This window comes from Lineus longissimus, chromosome 8 (genome assembly GCF_910592395.1).
Source record: "Lineus longissimus chromosome 8, tnLinLong1.2, whole genome shotgun sequence".
Taxonomy (NCBI): domain Eukaryota; kingdom Metazoa; phylum Nemertea; class Pilidiophora; order Heteronemertea; family Lineidae; genus Lineus; species Lineus longissimus.
Window position 1 is genome coordinate 5,575,311 of NC_088315.1, and position 21,712 is coordinate 5,597,022.

Sequence of the window (21,712 nt, forward strand, 5' to 3'; positions counted from 1 at the left end):
TATTAGCGGCATTGTGTGAACGAACAGATGACACAAGACTCGTTTAAAGATTGATTCCGGTGTCAGTTAGACTATAACACAGTGATTTTCCGTAAAATATGCCAATAAATAATCCAATTAGATTTGAAGAGGGAAAATCAACGTATGTAAATTACTTTTTATAGATTGCTGTGTTTCTAGTGTCACCTGCAACAATATCAGGTGTTATCAAAACACAACTGGGGAGACTCTGTTTGGGTGATGACACCGAATGCTGCGCCTTAAATATTCTGAAAGACATCAATGAGAAACATTAGAATTGGCTGCAAATTGAAGTTACGCTTGCATTCATTTCATTTCGGTAGACCGAGTATTAACGAGAATACTAGTTTCTTTATTGCTGGGGACTTGTTAATGGCGTATTAGCTTGAGAATTCGAGTAGAGATGTTTTTCCGTTGAGCACGAGGATATGCAAATCTAAGCCGAGTTGATTGTAATCAAATCTATAATCGATGCCAGTGTGTTCGACTCGCTGGCTTCCTTTCCACCCGATAGAGAATATGGAAGAGATGATGTAATTTAGATAGGGCAACTATGCATTGGTGAAGGTTCGTGTACAAACTAAACTTTCAATACTTTTGGTAAAAAACAGTTCATCAGGAGATATTCAGAAGATGTTGAAGAATGTAATAATGGCTTATAATTTCTTTGTAATTCCTTTTTTTTCAGAAGGGTGATGCTGTACATTTAGATCAATCTATCCATTTCACAAGCTATCGAGAGCATGACTGCCTATTTGAACCAAGGTCACCCTGTATATCTTTTTTGCCACATTGGTCACGTAACACGCATAAAAAAGGATGGGATCACCAATATTCATTTATACATGAATACGTGTCCTACATTCACAGCAGTCGATGAAGGCTGTTGAAAGTACCTCGCCGATGACATTTGCATAAAACTCATTACACATGCAGCATTATCAAAAATGCTATCAGTATGATCACTTCAAACGAGCAATTTTGAGATCGAAAACAGACATGCATTCAAATGACTCAAAAGTATCAGCAACATCTCATAAAAACTCATATAAAAACCTAGTATTTCAAACATTTCCAATAAAATGCATTTCTTTCTTTCCAATGTTTCAACGGATTTAGATTACATTTCTTTGAAGCGAAACCGAAAACATGGGAAAGAGGATTGGGTATAGTCGGTGGCATATTAGTGACTATAAGTGCCGGTGTAGAAGACGCACATGGAAAAGTGACCGAACCTGTTGTAAGGAATACGGTATCCAGTTCTACTGGAGGCCAATGACCGCCTACAGATCAGAGATTAAAGCGCGTAATAGAATCCTTTCTTCCCCGGAAATTCTAACCTCGGACATTTCAAACTTCTACCGGTTAGGTAAGAGTCTCAGCTCCACAAAAGGAAGCCAAATAACTTTAGGAAATGACTCGATACACATTTACCTAAGTTTGTTGAACTTTTATGCTATATTTATTTGAAACCAAACCCACTCCCCCAAACTGTTTTTAAAAAACATGTGATGGAGGCAGCATAATATCCGAAAAAACAACCTGAGTGTATGGAAGAGATCGGCAAAGACATTAAAAAGCCCCGACCGCCCTTTGAAGGACACCGCCCAACCGATAATTCGAGAGAGACCAATTCCGTAATGACCATATCGTGCCTTCTCCAAACATATTTTCCGATATTATTATCTCCTTTTTGCTGCATGAATGGCTATGATTCCAAAGCCTCGGATTGATTATTCTAAACGGGATACCAGAATTCAGTCCGACCAATATCAGCTTTTGGTTACGCAATGTTTATCAAAGGTAATGCACACATTTTTTTAATTGATTTTAAAGTAGAGCCTTGACCAGGAATATTCAGCTCTATCAACTTCACCTGAGGGAGCCACCTGACCAACAATCGAAACCACCCCTTCACAAGAGGGATTCGGCACCTTTTCTGGTTGGCTGAGCCTATATAAGACATTTGATCTTGCCGTTCTGCTATTAATCCTGCTTTGCTATCCTAACTCCTAGACGTGGTTCTAACCAATCGATCGAGCTGAAACAGCCTTGGTCATCGCAGTCGTATCCGCCCCGATCACCGAGGTCGAAAAGGTACGGAATCCTGCCAAGTGACGGACGAGGCCATGGCATTGGTTGGTTCCCTGAAGTATTGATGTATTGTCGGTTCTATTGCCTCACGATTCGAGTTAGATATGACAAAAATACTGTCGAAGTATCAAAGCAAAGTGTAAAAAATGATATGACGAGTGAATTTCGAATGCGTCAGATCAAAAACAGACCCCGCTTTCCCATTTTGTATAACGATTTTTATCACATCCGACCTACCTGAAGGATAACTTGCCTGCTCAAAGCGAGTGGGTGAAAGCAATATTATGTTACCAGATGATTGCTGGTCCCTAATGCCCACATTTAGCTATAACACCAATCTTCTTTACCTCTTAGTATTAAAGGAATATCAGAGATACTTATGAGCAAAGAGCCTTTTGTTAATACTCTTTACTGTTTTTCCTAATGAACGAATCGGGTTGAACGCTGAGCGCTGATAGGCTTGATTTGCCGACACAAGGCCAAACTCGCCTCGAGTGACCCCCAATTAAAGGTTTGCTATTCTTTCAATTATATTTTCTTGATGTAACGGTAGGAAATGTGAAATTCTGTGCAATGTCTTGTCTGGACGCTAACCAGATAAAAAGCAGTTGGTGCCTCTTGGCATAAGAGTGGCCACAAAAATTGAGAAACAGTGGACGCTTTTTACATCCTTCGTCTTGAAATAAAGGCTAAAAGGAACTGAAGACGGTAAAGTTGGTGAATCCATCCCCTGAAGACGTAAAAATCATCACTGTTTGCAGCACAGTCGCCGCCAAACAAAGTAATGATCGTGTGGGCGAAAGATCAGCAAGATCCTATCCCAACTTCTTTCACTTTTTGACTTTAAGTTATGATTGATCGATGGAGTATCATTCCACTGAGGTTGGCGAAGTATTTATGGTCTTGCCCAACTCATCAATCAAGAAGATTTAATTAATTTTCAATTTTCTGAAGTCAAATTTCGCAAGGTGAAAAGATATCATGTTTGGCATTTTTAGTGGACGGTATTTTAAGTCTCGTTACAGCACTATATATCTTAAGTGAACACGGTTCATTCAACTTCCAGTAGCATTATACGGTGATAATTGGGGTGTTTTTTAAAAGAAATGCTTGATTCATGCCTTTTCGCTCGCCAATTCATTAAGCAGAGAGGTGCGTCGCTACCATAGATACAGTCACGTCTCGTCTGCAGAAGTTATACTCATGATCTGATGTTGAGTATGACTAAATGAACGAGGATCTCTCCAATAGTCCACACCACAAATCAGACGTACAATTAACCCATACAGACTGCGCCAATCGTTATCGTAAAAATGAGCGCAACTAAGATATACCTATACATGTATCAGTCGTCTCGTGTAGAGTGCTGTGGTGATTAGCCGACAGAAGTAGCAATAACTCGTCTTCTGACGGTTCCCTAACGATCATAAGGTGATGTCGAAGAAAATACTTCATCAGAGAATTTCGCCAAACCTCCTTGAGGATAAACCAACCGCATAAACGCAGCTAACTTTACATGGACCGATTCACCCAGACATCACAATTAGGCAAGTTGGTAAACGCCACACGTGTTGTAGAAATCGAAATCTTGTCGACAATTCAACGATGCGTTAAGTTTCAAATTAATCGATACTATTTGTGCGAATTGCGGTATCACGGGAAGATTGCATTCTAATTTGCGGTGCGCACTGCCGACACGTGACTGGGTTGTTGTATACATGACGAATAGAACGTCAGTTAGTTCGGGAGTAAGACAACTCGAAAAGGAACCACAAAAAAGTTCAGTGAATTAGGTACTGGTAAATCTGTTATCAAATGACTTATTCTTTAGCAATCACATGATGCGTCCAACAATGGTATCATGCAATGGTGCAGATTGCCATCATTTTCAATCATTATTTATCAACTATCTAAAAAGAATGTGCCAAGGTAGCAAGCTATGTTGCTATAGACAAGTGCGAATCTAACCACTTATATAATGATGGATAGTATTCTATTGGACTAAACCATTCCTCGAAATCCTGCTGGCAGCTTTCCCCCTTCTTTGTTATTCATTTTGGCCAATCGGCTTGCTGTCAAAAGGAAGGAAGAGTCCATTGACTAAGTCATTTGTAATGTGGGGGTGGCAAGTGCACAATGCTGATGCGACCGAGACGAGACCTTAATAGCACATGCTCAGCTTTTTTGAAAGAGTTAAAACTGCCAAATGGATTCTTAATGACCTCTCGCCCACAGAAACGTGGATGATTCACAGACGAATGGACAGCTGAACCAATAATTGAAAACCAAGACGTTTTTTTCTGCGCCGTAATCATCGCCGAAAAATCGATTACTTCCAGAATGTGAATAAATTTCGGATGCATATTCACGAAGCAGAAATTCCTAAACTTAAAATATTTCGTCGCACAGAGATCTATTCGATCAAGTTGTTGGCCGATTTCCGTCCTACAAAAGACGCCCAGAGGAAAAAAGAGGTGTACATCGGCTCTTTTCCCGAGATTCAGGTTTTCTCTGCTCCTTCGTCATCGAGCGGCGAAGTGTATTGAAAACCACTGGACAGGTTATACCAGGATGATCGTTCCCTGAGGTCTCTTTAAAAGCAGTAACTTGGAAGCTTTTACGCGGGTGCCACTGGCTTGTCAATAAGTTGAAAAGCGTTTAAATCCCCGTAGATTTTGCTACTTTGGTTCGGAATTTTAGGTTGGGTTTTTTATTTAGGTAGGGAATTGATAAATTACCGTACTCCACAGATTTCGTTTGCGCCGGCTTATCGAATTTGCATCTCATTCAGTTAGTTTCAGTACAAATAGTCACATTTTCATTCCCAACTTGCTTATGCTCATTCTAATTTGACATTTTTTTACAATTTGACATTGTCATTTCCCTCAGGGGTAAAAAGTGGCCACTATTGCCATTCTTTGGCACAAAGCGTGTAAAACGCTAAAAATACTTACTTTACATGCATAGGGTGTACATGTATTGTTTTTTGAGAGATGTACAGCAGTACGCCGAATCTGTACTACATCAGTACATGCTATGACTTAATCGTCAGCATCCACAAAAATCGTCCTTTTTAATAATATCTGCGCAGAGAAACCTAACCATGCCAACTACCCGCCGAATCACAGGAGACGAGTGGGTGCCTAAAACATGCATGATCAATTTCCTTACAGCAGGACAATCGTGGCGACTATCTTAATTTCCTACCTCATCGTCGGCCTTATCATTCTGATATCCGTGTCCAATTCCAGCAAACGTATCAGTTTCCACTCATCATTGCAAGGGAAATGGGTTTTTAAATCCGGGTGAGCCACTAATTGGAAAGATACATACAAATTACTGATTAACACAACAATATATTATTCAAGTGATGATTTCAATGTGATAACCTATACGATACGCGATGTGACGGAAATCTAGCTTTCAGTGTGTTAATGGGGGTATTTCCGATCAGTTTTGCCGAATTAGATTATTGCGTTACCGATAGTGGCATTGCCACAAAAGCGATATTTTGGACGATGGCATTTTCCAGGCCATTTATGATGGTCAGGGAGGCGAAAGACATCTTTTAACTACATGTATTTCATGGAAGCCAATTGATTAAAAAAATATAGTGCGATGAAATCTCGGTGTATATTCGATCCCGGTTGCCATATAACTATACCAAGGATGTGGAAAACGATACGAAATCATAAAAGGATAATTCTTCCCATATCGCTATATATAACCACAAAAAGTCCCGTAACGAAAATGAGATGGGTGTTTCACGTCTACTCGAAACTGAGCCCAGATGGAAAGATCAATATTTTCTTTATGTCAAGTTCAGTATTCCTAGGCAGTTTTTGGCTTTTCCGTCAGGACAATACGCAATATGGTAAAACAAAACAAAACAACATGATGCCATACGGATATGTTCCCTGGTAATAAAGCTTCTTCCAGCGGCGAATATTAAAGAAACTACGTGGAGTTCTCTTTTTCACATCTTCGTCATGTTACGACATTGTCTGATCTTTTGTTTTCATGTCTTCCGCGTGTACTCCGAGATTTTCTGATGTGAATTAACAGGAAATAGATATCAGCAATGTCAAGCGGATGTTGCCTTCACTAGGTCAAGGCCAGAGTACTCGTCCGACCCCGAGGAACTTGCTATGACAATGCGTCTAACCTTTATTGCGAAAATTCATCGACGATGCAAAACTGGCATAGTCTATTACTTGTCTGATAAAGGGCAGCAATATAGCTCATTCGAAAACCAACGATGGCGAAAATTAAATGATAGCACCGTTGCTGTACGGAAACTAGCCACTGTACATGTAATACATTTGAACTGCAATATTTTTATTCGCATACTATAACTGACGCTCGCAATATGAATCATTTTTGTCAACGCCGACGAAAACTTTGTTGAGAGATCTATTTTTGAAAGAACCGGGCGTAAGAGGCAACAACTTACACAAATGTATAATTACGAAGCTGGAAAGATATTGAGGTTAAGTGCAGCTTAAGGTGAGAAGATTTGCGGCATGCGTTGATATAAGATTGTTCATAAACCGTGCCAGTGCCAGCTCCTCGATCAGTATGGTTGCGCCAGAATGTTGACATCATGGTGGGTGAATTGGTATTTCATCAGTATGAAAGTGATATTGGTTGACTTCGTTAGAAACCAACACCTCTCACGTCAATACTGCTTTAAAACTGATCTCTCACTCCAAAGACTTTTAGTGCCATTCTCAATAATTGCCTAGATTAGAGAAGACAATGTTGGTAATTCAATCTTAATCCAAGTCGTTTGGAGCGAAGAGCGAAGATTAAACGAGTAGAACAAAGATAGACGCAACTCTCTTAAAAAGGGGTTTTTGGCTTATATGTGTAGGGTTTTCAACCAAACACATATGCACCTCGAAAAGTTTTTCAGTGAAATAAAAAAACCCAATGGTTTTGAACTTGTGTAAACCTCAAAGGGTTTTTCACTTCCCTGAAAAACCTCTACGGGGTGCATTTTTGTGTTGGCCGAAAACCATTTTAAAGAGTGAATATACTGCACAAGGAACCATTGATGGAGTTTCGCACTTTTTTTCAACAGTATCTGTTGTCTTTTTTTATCAATCTCGACAATTCCCAAAATATCATCACAACATACGCGTATTAGTCAATTAGCGGACACTTCCACATTTTTGAAGCCTTAACGATCTAGTACCAAAGGCAACACTGAAGTGTCAATTCCATTTCCCAGCCTAGATGTCTCTTCTCGCCTGCTGTTACATGTAGGTCGAAAGGGCCCAATGGCACCTTTCATCTCTGCAATGTCATTACCAGAAGGAAGTCGGCAGCAAACAGAGCTTGACAACATGCATCGATTTCAATCATAACTCTGACAAGGAATGGCAATCGCAACCACCAAATCTTACCTACCGGAGACACAATACATGAATACCGAACACTGTGCCCCATGGGTCCATGCAGAGTCAGTAAAGAACTTTAAATCTATCTTGAAGCCTTGGTGCCCATGCACCGAAACGCATCGCCAGTCCGTTATAGTTCAAAAGAAGGCAACTTCATGCTCCAACCAAAGCCGTCTTCTCGTCTCCCGATGATGGTCAAGCAGACTCCTCATCTACGTTTACGCGCCGAGGTGAAAGCCATTTACCACCTGTTTGAGGCAATGTCAAGACACCAATCCCAATCACATCGTTGACAAGTAGTGGGAATTGCACATGTCGTGACGACCAATCCTTACCGACCGCATAGAGCAATGTGTCCCATGAGCCCAGCAGTCAATCAGAACGTTTCTATCTTGGGGGCATGACTGGTGACCTCGTGCTACAGGCAGATGAGATTTATCTGATGGACAATTAACAACTTTCGTTAGGGTGGTCTACAATGCTGCTCTGCTGATTCAAGGATGATTCCAGTAAATTGTAGAGTGTTCATAAGTTTCATGGTATGCCCGCATATTGGTTTAACGGACAACCTAAAACATTGAAGGACAAATGCACAACCGAAAGATCTTCTCTTAGAAGTACCGCTTGCATTATCTCAATCAACATCAACATCAGCGGATCATCTCAGATGTGTTTTGTCTCCACAACAGTAATATCTGATCGATTCGCTGACAAGTAATCATGCTAAAGCACCATTATCCTTTGTCATACGTTAGCAAAGACACAATGCGATCTGTAAATGTCACCTTGATCATTTGGAGGCTCTGTCTTCGCTGGAATAGGTTAATTAGGTACTTGGAGAGGTGTGGTTGGTCGGATCTGTTGGTCGGCTTCCCTGGATTATAAGGCTCATTGTGTTGTGGTTAGGTAGCATGAAATGTGTGCAGTATTGAGTTCTTGGGAATAGCAAGAGGGCAACTGTGTCCAATAGATTTCAGATACGGCCACGTTCTGGCGAAGTATTGCTCCACAGCGGTTTAATCAACCGCCGAGATAAGTGATTGATTTGTATCGTTGGTTGATGATGACCTCTTCAACGGAACATGCTCAAGTCCTTGGTGTATATGGGTTGCAGGACTGGAAAGGAATTAGAGGGACATCGTTCGTGTGACCGAAACGAATGACGAACGAGAAAGATCAGAGACCCCTTAAGACAAAATGATAAATAAGGGAAGTATAATCTGGCCTGTAATACATAGTAGTTCAAATAGTTGTTTGTCTGCTCTGAATAGAAGGCCAGGTTTGACCTGAGATTATCGATGAATGTGAAAAGGTACTTTTGGTATGACCTTTTGTCTCAGGCTTGTGACTGGAAAAAGATAACCTCCTCCAAGAGCCCGAACGTTCTATACGGAGATGATAAAAGACTTCGCGCCGAACTAAATAGGGTTGTAGCAATCATGAGAGATTAGAGGTTGGGAATAAGGAAGCTGGCTGGCACTTTCATTCGTGGTGAAAGATGATCGTACATGAGCTGAGTTTTCCAATAAGAAAATCCCACAATGTCACTGCCTCTGATAAAAGAACCTGACCAAATATCCTCGCCTGTAACATTGGTTACACACGATATGACAGCAGCAAAAAAACACTTTATCCTTTAGGTTAATGATGAGATTCCCAAGTAGCAGGGAATCAGTTTTGAGTGCCTTCTTGTCAGCATCGTGGGTCTTCTACGCGTGACAATTAAGGTGTATAAAAGCATACTGGGTTTGCCTGGGGAAACCACGTGTTCTTCTATCTGTTGGTTATTGGTAATGAGATAGGTGACGGCGTTGATTTGGAGATTGGGGCAAGGCACACGGGCAACGAAGATGATATGGATTGCATTGTGTGTGGCTATCAAGTACTCAGTGTACAGCAGCAATATCATTATCCTTTGAAGACGGTGAAGGCAGTAAAATATCTGAAATTAAGAACATGACACGCAACCGCTTTCTTTTACTAGTATTCTTACTGTAATGGTGAGACAACCTAAGTGGTCACATAAACCGGGAATTCTCATCCCTTATCTCAAATTACGCGACAAGCTCAAAGCTCTAGCTGTGACAGGATGATACGCTTGATAGTGGCAGGTTCATTAGTCATAATGTAAGAGTTGGACTAATCGTGCGATGACTACTGGACATTTCCTGTGCAGACTGGGTTTCGTGATGAAATATCATGCGCCAAGGAGATAATGGATCTAGACCACATTATATTCTCTGAATCGAGAAATATCTTCCTACAATATGTGACTGCTTGATTAAAGAGATTACAGCAGGAACATACTTGTAGCAATCAACAACAAATAGGGTCTCACAAAAGGAATTCCTTCTCTATTATTTTCAAGACTTATCTCAGTATTCAGCAAATCCGATATTGTCTCTGATCTGTACCGGGCGCTGTACACTTGTACACCTTGTTTTTTCATCGTGTAGCAATAATATAATGCAATTGCAATCAGGAACATTCGGGTATCGTGATTTTGAAAGAATGTACTACTTGTGAATGGAAGTATTTTACAACACGAACAGACGTCATAACAGATTTATGTCTCGGATTTCGTGTATTGGAAAGAATCTTCATGCTCACTTCTGCCAACATGAAAGTGGAACGAGAAACAAAGCACTTTTCTTCAGAGATGCAGAGAATAAAGATTAATAGAGGTTTATATTTTTCCGTCAATATCATTTCAAAAACAGAACAGTTGTTAGGAACCATGCACATAAAATCATATCCACTTCGTATTAGAGTGACGTCAACATATAAAACAGTGACAAGTACAATATTGTACTCCACATTGAAAAGTTCCATCTATGCAGCTAGTAAATATGAAGCCGAAGTTTAAACCATTTTACGAGTTTCGGAGCGTATACCAGAGCCTTCATCAGAGTGACGTCACTTCTATTCCGGACATGCCTTACGCATGCCCGAAAGCAGATTGCAGATTAGGACTCTCAAACCTTCCCTCAACAGGGGTGGGGGGGGGGGGGGGGCGGTACCAACTTCCGGAAAAGGTCCAAATTTACCTTGCTTCAAATCATCATCTGAACGAGAATTTAAAAAAATTATAACGTGCATGTCATGCCCTACTACAACACTACAACTAATTAAAAAAAATTCATGAAGAAATTTAAACTACCTTTACGCCGTTCCATTCTCTATCAAACTGAAATCGATCATGATTTGTGTAAATCTCATTCTATGTTTTCAGCTTGACTTCTGTGGTTTCCTTCATCACGTTATAACATCATATGTCAATATCAAATAACGATAATCTGATAACTTAACGGAAAGCTCTTGGTTCAGATGCAGTGACTTTTTATGGCGAATGGATGAAAACGAATGTACTACAAATTGCCGTACATTGTACAATTGTTAAGCAGTAGATGACGAGAAACTCACGCTGCTAGTATGCCACTTATCCGGGAAGCATGGTGGAAACAAAGACTCGATGAAAAAACAGCGGACATTCTCTCCAGATCTTGCCGAAAGGGAACGGTCAAATCGTACACAATATACCTAAAACGATGGTTCAGCAAGAAAAAAAGATCCGCTTCAAAGCACCTGTTTCTATATTGGATTGCTCTATAACGTAACATGTGCATATACCCTGATGTCTCCTGATAATGCTGAATCCGCCGTACCATGACCGATATCCGACCCACTCAAAAGTATCAGCAAAAAGACAACAATGCAGAGCAAGTGATCATCTCAAGACTCCAACCATCCGTCATGTACAAAAATGTACTACGTTACATGCTCAAAGCCCTCTGATAAAGACGAATAGCCAAATTGGGTCAATCTACTGGACGAATCGTACGGAGGCACAGCACTGAAACAAAACTCGCAACAAATTGCCGTACATTGTTCAAATGTGCTCAAAGCCCTCTGTTCCACTTCGATATCAAAACCATATCCATGCCACCTGTGTAACAAATCATGATAACTCAATTCCGACGCATGTCAACGCATGTCACCATGCACCTATAAAACATAAGTAATTTGTGCCTGTGTCCACCCAGGCACGCTTCCGGAACGGTCGCTTTCAATTTCAAGCTGGTTTTCTGAGATGCTGGTTTGTAAACATAACGCAGGAGTTATGAAGAAGGGAATTGCCCATTCAAGCAACGGAAATGAACGCGGACATCTGTCCAGAGAGTGCATTTGCCACCAAACGCCTTCAGCTGTTTTTATTTGGTCGAAGCCATTATGGCTGATGATGATGACAAGTTCAGATCAAAGTACCTCAGCTGCTCTTGTTGTTATTCATCGAACGTAATTTAACTATGCGATGTGAAATGTGGACTCGTACCCGATATGGAAACGTTTCTCATTCACATGCACGTCCAATGGGCATTTTCCATTCCTACACAGTACAATGATGAGCATTAAAGATAATAACGGATTAAAGCTCATTGAGAGTTCGAGCATAAACAAGGGAAGTCTTGGCTTTCTGGTTGGTCAACAGGGAGTTCCAATTTAGACGTAAGTCCGGTGACTTTATCCAGGTGAATATGTCAACGGAATAATGTCTGACACGTGGGATGAAACGGCGAAGAAAGAAACCTTTAGTCTGGCCTAACAAAAGTGCATGCGACCTTTGGTTTGCGTAAACCACCTCGCCCTAACATGCTCACGATAGGGAGAGACAAACACTGGGTTTACGTTCCACAATGGATAAAATGGGTGAAATTGCATTTTACCCATGTTTCGAAAGTCAGTTAACAGCGGATCTCCACTCAGCAACTTAACACGACATTCTCATTAAAACAACGGGTGCTACAAAACACAAAAGGCTCGCACGACATTCAAAATTCCAAATTCTATATTTGATATATCGTTCAAAATTCAATTTAAATGTCAACATTATTGGTTATATTTGTTTTTATCAGGATGTGTAAAATTCAGCAACTTATTTTTCGAAGGAAACATATTTTTTGGTTTGATATCTGACGCAGATGAATAACGCGATCAGGTTTTAATAATTCACCCATGCTGATGGGATATTTGTGTACAGCTTCTTCCTTGTCAGCAGAAAAATGATGGATTCCCAATTAGTGCCACAGATTTGTCATTTACAAGGAACGTTTGATGGAAATGTCGTTAGTGTTGCCACATGTGGTCATATTCCTTTTATGACAGATCCCTTTTAAAACCTTTTACATGGATAGTGTACTAAGGACTTTACTGAATGCGCCTGATTTGACGAGATTTTACATGGATTTTTGTACCGTTTGGTTCCGTGCAGCGCAAAATTACGTGATGACGGGTTTTAAAGGTCTTCTTAATGAATGTTCTTCAGCATCCCGATTGATGCATTGGCAGGAAGATTCAGCGGCAATATGTTACCGTATTCCTCTCATAACCATGATTAGCTAGAAGTATATGTTGATAGTTTATCCGCAATCAGCCATTTAGTTGGTGGTATTTGTCGAGCACTTCGCCAGGTCTCACTTGCCTTATGATTGCGCAAATATTCCCTGGGGCATTAACATCGAGAACGTTTAGTAATATTGAGGATGGATGTACTAATACAGTCCAAATCATAATTGTCATCCCTAAATTCAAGTCAGTGGCGCTGTCTACGTCTTCTGCAGTTATCGTAACCTGTGTAAGAGTGGATTCTGGTTTACCAACCGAACAAAAGACCAACGTCAGGCTAATAACCTGTACGCATTGCACCCTTTTCCCAAAGGAGGTGATACAGACACTTCGATTATTACTTACCCTGCTGTACGGTTCCGAGTAGCAATTTATCCTGTTCGGTATTGACATCTAGGATGTTAGCTACCTGCTACTGGTGAATTTACTCTGATAATGGTATTGTAATGTATCAGCTGTCTACTGTCTACATCACCATTGTTTATTACCCGGGAATGGGTGGTAATCAGAATAGAATACTTAAGGCTCGGAGTCCGAGATTGGCTTCCGCACGAAAACTGAGAAAGTTGCTACCATGTGACTAAATATACACTAACGGATATAAAACAGAAATATTTAAAAACATGCAACATTAAAGGTGACCAAAATAGGCAAGCCATCTTTATATAGGTACTCCGGATACTTTTATTCGGCTCTACTATGGAAAAATGTTAATCATAATAATCATCCACCTACAGAAAGCATATACAGAAATACTTCACGAATCCCCAGATTGTGCGCTCTACGTGAATCTTAAACGAGTACAAAGTGTTTACTCTAAGTATAAACCTTTTAAAAAGCATGTAGAAGAATACATAATGAATGATCAAAATGTATATTCTTTTCATCTGCCCTCATCCAAACCCCTTCTATATCAGGCTCTTTTTGTATTGCTTTTTATACTTTCTGTCATTACAGTGATAGTATACAGCTAAGAAAATGTATGTGTCATGAATGAATAATGTTTTTTTGTCAAGATCAACAAGTTTTATTACGTTTTTATATTTTTCTATTCATTATTTTCTAAAGATACTAAAAAATACAATAAGTATGAGAAAATAGATTGATAGCATATTGATTTGTGATAATGATATACATTCATATGCAAAAAATAAAACGAAGCAGAATTCCTTCACAAAATGCAACGAACATGAGGCTACACCGCTATGAAAATGTTTATAAGGTTGGTTGAAATTAGCTTTAAACTAGGGAAAGCATCTTAGTTTTTAGAGTGTGGGTATTTTGCAGTGAAAATAAACTTCTTCCTCACATAGCAAAAATACAAACGCAAAGCAATATGCTGCGTTCAAAATGTACAAATCGAATACTTCCGAAGTTTGTTCATGCCGAGTACTGTTTTCTACCGAATGTAATCATATTTTCGTCATTAGATTCAGTTATCCAAGACGGTTTATTATGTACATGTAAGGTGATCATTTAGCAGACAATTCCCATAGAGAATATGATATCGTGTTTCTAAATAACGTATAGCCCCACAACTAAACGCGCTAATGAGGTATGGCTAAGATCGTTTTTTCTGAGATCGTAGATGTAGCATTTTTCATATGTAAAATGATACCTATTATTTTTCATATGTGAAATGATACCTGTTGCCGCCGAGTTTCCCTGAGGATCATCGCAAGAAATATTTACAATATACATGTATCTAAAAAGACACTTGCAAGACTTGAACGACAACTAGCGAATGGGCACAAATCTTACGCTGACGAAACTTAGTAAGAATTTTCTAGCCAACTCAGGTTTTATTCGGCGGGACAACTACATGTATGACCGGACTATGATTTCAGGTTAATGAGAGCAAGCAACGCAAGCACGTGTAAACCCTCAAAATTCCATCATAGAATTCACTAGCCGTGACACTACAATGACTGTTACACCGCGAAACCCTGTTGATATCTAATTGATTAAATCATATTCAAATTAGCGCAAATCAGCAAGCCACGTGCATCATACAAGGAGTTCTCGGTGTAATAAAGTCCTTTAGTGTGTGGGTGCGAAGATTTTTCAGACGCCCTTGGAAATTTTCCATACAAGAATCTGCACATTGAAGCGGTAATTAGAGTAATTACTGATTCTATGTGTCTGGAATTCCCATGAAAGTGTCTCGTCTCTTGTCAAAAAACGTTTCCTATATCATTACACGACAACAACACCGTATTAAAGGAGAATTACCGTATATGCCCTAAAACGCCAGTTGATCCAACATGATAGATAACACTGCCTTTTATTTAGCTTGTTTCGGCTAGCAGCATCACAAGACACTTAACTCATGTAATGTATATGCGAAATGGATCCGTCTGACGTAAATGCTGGTCATTATGGAGAGTATCCAAGCAGATGCCCCCTTTAAAGTGGTTCTCAGGCTATTCTGTGTAATCGACATTAATGAAAGATATTGACCGAACTCTGAGGAAGAAATATATCGGTAAACAGTTGCAGCTCAAAGAGATGAATATCTATCAAAGTCAATGTCCAGACTGTTGGTTTCTACATCAAATTAACATTTGTCATCTATTTGGCAACTTATAACCTTACTTAAAAAAACATCACACGTCGTCATAAGCGAGTATTTTGTCCTTTATGGCTCTGTGCAAGGTACCGCAGTGATAGTCATCGCAAACAGCAGAAGAGGAAGAAGAGGAAAGAAGCTAAACCTCGTTTATTTTCTTGATAGTTTAAGACGGCCAGTTGATCTTACCGGAATAACGTAATACCGTTGTCACAGATGAGCAGACGTGAAAAAAGTCTAATGTTTCCGGAACTTGTGGCTTTGACACAATATTTGAACTCTTGGCTAATCGGTTTATACTCTTAGCAGACCAGAAAGATGGTGAAAAAAGGTCAATGGTTGGGACTGACGGGGATAAAGAAAGGATGGACATGGGATTTTGGCACGCCGTTATCTTGCGAGGAGCTTTTTTGGAAAATAACCCGCCTGGCATGGATAAAGAGCGAGCAATTTGAGCAAAGGCTCTATGGGTGAGAGACCACATTTCAAATCTTTCGACCAGTCTGGGAGCATTTGCCCACTGCTCCCCCTCCCCTCTCAAGCTTTCACACACCCAAAACTCCATTTCATGAAAGCGTGGCATTGCACGCAAATGATAAAAATGTTTCAATTTAGATGACTCGTTCTTGGCCGATTCTAGCTAAATAAGTATTTTTAGTTACTTTGGACTTAAATTTTCAGATGAAATCAAACAATTTGCTAACATATTCCCTTTTTTGGGCGAAATCAGCAAAAAGCAATTTTTCGTGAAATGGAGTATAGAACATTTTGTGCAACATTGTACATTAGCTACACTGTTAACTTGTTTCATTTTTAAAAAATCAGCTTGAGGTTGGCCGGAGTATGAGGCTGCACAATCTGGTACGGATGGCCAACGTGGCCAGTGGTGACACGTAGCAGTTTGCAACTCGCGTTCTAGAATCCTTATAAGATCGCCGCATATATTGCTGGTGCTTCTTAATCTACATCAAAGTATTGTGTGACACAATTTGTCGCAATCCCTGCTCAGAGACGCATCCAAAAGGCATCATCCTGGGATTAAGGGATTTTTTACACCTACGTCATATACATAGAACCAATCGATTTATGTACGTGTCTCATACCAAAAGGACGTGGTCACTCTGGGAGGTTCTGGAACAAAATTGCTTCCGTGTCATACTACATGCACCTACTTCTTATCAACATTATATCACCAAGAAGGGTTTTTTAGATGCTTTAGTCCCGTCTACCGTATATCAGCAACTCAAGAGCCGAAAATGAAATATAACAGCCGTCAAAAGCTTGGTACGTTTACGGATTATGTTACTTTTATATACCGAGGGCGTTCACATCGCGGCCTAGGAAGAGAACTGGAATCTCTTTTTTTTAAATCAGTGGTTCTCTCATTCCTTGGCGACTGTCTACCTTAACCTGGATCAAAACCAATAACTAGGTATAATATTTATTTCTTATAATCTTTCTTCTCGCAATATAGACAAAAAAGCAAGGCGATTATTAGCCGCCTAAGTCATAACCCAAAGCTTTCTTAGGCGACAGAGAAGATGCAAGTTTTTCAAGGCATGTCCGTTATTGTTGTTATTATTCTACCGCTGATATCGCCGATATTGGAGTAACCTCCATATAAAGTACACCATATGACAAGAAGGACTGAATTCCAGACATGTATAATGTACATGTCTTGTTGCTATTTGCTTCTTCCTTTGATTTTTGGTAAAGACAAGATTTTATCGGATGGGTAGATCTTTTATAATGTATTTGGTAGTTCCCTCATTGGTGGCATCTCGACCATCAGGTTTTGAACTCTACTACGCCGGTTCGGGTACGGATGGATCCCTCTGATAGTTCAGGATGCATAGGTGGATACCTATCGTGACTGGTCGGTCAAAGGTTTGAGGACATATCATATGAAATTCACCGATTACGCTGCTGGTATCATTTACGTGAGGTTTTGTGGAGGAGTATCAAATGATTTTATAAGTATATATCATGACCTGTCATGCCCACCCACCATTTCAGTTTGTTAATTGATCAAAGGTAAGGAGTGGCATGAACGCCTCTGCACAGGTTTTGAAGTTAACCTACATGTATTTAGGATCTCATCACTAATAAACGCGGAAATACTAGCTGAATATGAAATCACTCGAAGGTCAATTCAACGCAATATCCTCGCTGCGGGGCGATGTAACTGGAAGCAACAACCAATGACAAGCTAATTACAGCCCACAATCTAAACTAACGCTCTGACAGTGTCATGTGGATTACCGTGCTTGCAAGAATAAGGAAAGAAAAGGAAACACGAAACGATTATGCATTATTATGATATGATTTCTAAATGCACAAAAGGAAGCAAGTCTATATATGAGATTGCGTTATAACCGTTTTTATGGGCTTGATTCGGCATTTTGTGTTTGTTCTTATCTTGGCTGGGAAAGTTATGATGCGTGTACCGAAGCAAAGTAAAGCTGCACAAGGTCTAACCGAGATGTTTTGTAGGTGTTATACAGGCTTGTACTGGCGTTCGTTTTTTCCCCCATATTGACTGAGAAACTTATGATATACAAGCCACGTTCGTGCTATAGGTATATTGCCGACGGTTACATTCAATTCAAGTGATGGTTTCTTATAAAACTGCAGTATTTTTGTATTTTCATTCAAATAATTATCCTGTTCGGAGAAGTAACGGTCAAGGTCGTTGCCTTTTTGTATCATCGTCATCATCATTAGATTCAAGACGACTATGCCACCACCAGTCCGATCCAAGTCAGTCGTGGACTTCGGTCCCTTGAGAGGGCATGGATATTTCTGCACTATTGCCAGTTACACTATACCATCGAGAGGAGAAAATAAACACTCGCATGTCCAATAAACACATTCCTTACTCAAAAAAAAAGAAAAGGAGGTCCTCGAACCAGATATAGAACAAAAATCAATGCATTGCGTTGTTGTGCAAATTTAGGCCGCGTTTCACATGTCATTCTGTTGAAAGGACCATTCGTACGACTGCACCTCTCGCGGAACGTTTTCCTAAAAAATTGCTGCCGAGTAATTTCTGTTGCCCGGATTATCTATGATCACACTTCGATTTCGTTCAAAATCGAATGAACCAAGATCCTTAGATCAGCTGACCATCACCGATGTTACAGAGACACGGCAGAAACCTATAGCAAATGTACAAAGCTATGCACACGGCAATGTACACATAGCAAGTTGCGTATTCAACCACATAATAACCAAGATGGCGGACGGCCGGTGTATTCGATGAATGTACTTGGATTCAGATGATGATGTTTGCAAACAGCTTTCTGCAACAAGCGAGAGGAGACAGCAGACGCCCGTAGCTAGGGTCTATATTAGGCATATACTACAACAGGAACATACTCCATGTCTGACATTTTAGTTGGATGTCCATCGAGACACATCAAAGAGCAATAAAAAAGATGCCTTTCAAATGAGAAAAAGGCCAAAGCCGTTCGAAATAATCCGGCATGGGAATTCATCTAACTGCGCTCTCTTGCGATAAAAAAAGAACTCGTGATATTTAACTTAGCGTCTGCCCTTCTCACATTGTTTTTCCTGATGTTTCGGGTTTCACCTCGTCAAAAAATAAAGACATGATATTAAACCAGCGACGGAAAACAACAACAGATTTTGAAAGTTCACTTGTTGTGACACTTCGGTTCCCGGATATAGTACACTCGGAAATTTATATTTCATTGGCCACTTTTCATACAACTGTGACCCCTACAACTCACTGACTGGAATTGTTATGAAATCTGTTCTAGATCCTAATGTGACAGTTGTTTCAAATTCATCGCAGCTTGCAAAATGTCATTTAAAGCTTATCAAGCTAAACGATAGCAGGTGTTCAAAACTTCCCTTCAGCCTTGCCTTCCGCATGATGGCCCCTACAGTGAAGAAAACAGCTGGCAGGACACATTAGTTGCACCGCCTTACCTTATATGCCAACTGTCATGTCACCTTCAATATCAGATACTGAGCTTATTAGCGACGTATATTCTTATCATTAATGTCGAAGCGACCTTCCAACGATGAAGTAAAGCATTAATTGTTTACAAGAACAAGTGCTTTAGCTTCGTTGCTTGAGGCCGTTTAATTTCCAATGTCTTGTGATATTCTGGAGAGACTCAAGGTTCATCAAGAACTTCTTGGATTTGTAAAACTGGACAACAAAGAGAAACGGTGATGAAAGTTGAAGCAGTGCAGATAGTACTTAGATCATTAACGGACACATTGATCATTTCCATGATTAAAGGCTAAGAAAACTAAGCCTGGAGGAGTGTTTTTTTCATTTTCGCGTTTGATGATATCAATCACAATCACGGCAATTTAGCCTACTTTAAAGACGTATTAAGAGAGAAAGCCTTTAAATCAGATGGCAGAAACAGGATATACGAACGTTCTGATACAAAAACGTTTTAAAAAACGAAACGACCTACCTTTTCCAGCAAGATATTGAATGTTCGTTATTGCTCAGCGTAGTTTCCGTTAAAAGTTAAATCAGCAAGTCACTTTTTTAAATAATCCTCGAGAAAGTGTACAAACTGGTCAGCCCCTCGATCAACACTCCATAAGACGGAGTACTTTGAAAAGAACGCCAATCCAAGATAAGAAGCCTTTTATAGGATGAGAATAGCAGATGAGAATATTCAGAAATTGCTTGTTTCGCCGACTTTCACCGCCCTTTCACAGCTTTTGTGCGTCCCTGGTGATAAATGAGTCGATGTGCCCGAGCTCCTGTAGGCGGCAAGTCTGCGGCGACGCATTGATGAGCAGCACGGATTTGTGACGAAGCCTTGTTCCTTGCGACACCGATAGTTGCAGACGTCGGCGACTGATACGTCTGCATTACGTCACCAACATCCGCAGAACCATTGCTAGTGGTGGAGTTCGAAAGTCACGGATAAGAGCTGATAAAAATCAATGATGCTACCTCCAATATAAATTGGCACTTTGTGGCGAAGTCTCGCTCCAAGCTACATTGATAGTTTGAGACGATAACGGAAGTTCAGCGTTCATGGTCATACTCGGTACTTGTTGAATATTAGATAGAGGTGCATCATTAATTCATTGATAAAGAACTGTATTGCCGCGGTCGGCAGTCAGTACTCTCGTTCAATTCACTTGTAAATTAGACAGGGAGGATCTAGGGGGACACTATTAAATGATTGATGCTCAATCTCTGCAGGGGGTAAGCTCATCCAACCTTATTCACAGCTGACCCATTAAACCAGTCCAATGATATTCAAGCTCAAATTGATATTCACTAATAAAATTCTGATAAAACGTGATTTGACAGCCAATGAATAATGCTATTCACTGGTGAATCTGTATAAACATGATAAAGATAGCGATCTTTTGCTCTCGGCTGCTATCGTTATGTTTAGACAGGATGCATCACAAAATGATGCCATAAAGTCCTAAAAATAAATCTTTGGTTTTGAAGGCCATATGAGTGGTTTTTGGCCAACACTAGCATGCACCCCGTAAAGTAATTTGTCGGAAAAAACATCAACAAATTATGCTCTCGGGATTCGGTGATGTCGATGTTTTTAAACTTCACTGCGAAGTTCACAGATAGGTATCAATTACTATAAAGAATCGACGACGCTTTGGAAAAAAATACTTCCTTTGACAATGTTATTGCCCGGACCATCTTCTCTCTGACAAAGTAACAAGTCGACTGATAGTGCTTTCAATTTTCTTCTATTCTCGCGCCTTAATAACAGCCTTCAAACTCTTATTTAATGGCTTTCACCGCGAGGGACAGACACAAAAGTTGAGGGGCCACCTAAAAATTGGCATAGCGTAGAAAAATACGAATCCCTTGCAACATTGAAACGATATTAAAGTACAGTGTAAATAAATTAATCGTCTATTGTACGCATTTAATGTGTTCATCTACAAACTGTAGGCTGAGGCTTGCCATGAGAAGCCTAACACAAGTGTAATGTACTAAGTATGTACCTTCTTCAGACAGGAGATCCAAGAACGAAATAAGAGAGAGTTGCTGCTATGACTTTTAGATTTTTTTATATCATTTGAAAGTGTCCCTCGCCAATTTTCAAAGGAATCCAAATGGTGCCCCTGCTCCCTGGGGCCAATTCATTTTCGCTTGGATGTCTCAGAACCCATAGACGACGACAAATTTGAAATGTCAGGTTATATTTAGAGAATGTACATGACGAAATCAACGTGGTTTCTC

At 40.0% G+C, this 21,712-nt stretch overlaps 1 long non-coding RNA gene across 2 annotated transcripts in view; it reads right to left on the minus strand.

Annotated features, from left to right (window-relative positions):
* Nucleotides 1-21,712, minus strand: part of LOC135492846 (uncharacterized) — a 53,160-nt gene that overhangs the window by 17,540 nt on the left and 13,908 nt on the right. Inside the window, exon 1 of one of the 2 annotated variants that reach the window (XR_010448135.1) lies at nt 19,947-20,294. The exons of the other annotated variant lie outside the window; for it this stretch is intronic. This is a non-coding gene — a long non-coding RNA (uncharacterized LOC135492846). Of the gene's footprint in view, nt 1-19,946; nt 20,295-21,712 lie in introns of those variants that run through there. 2 annotated transcript variants of the gene reach the window in all.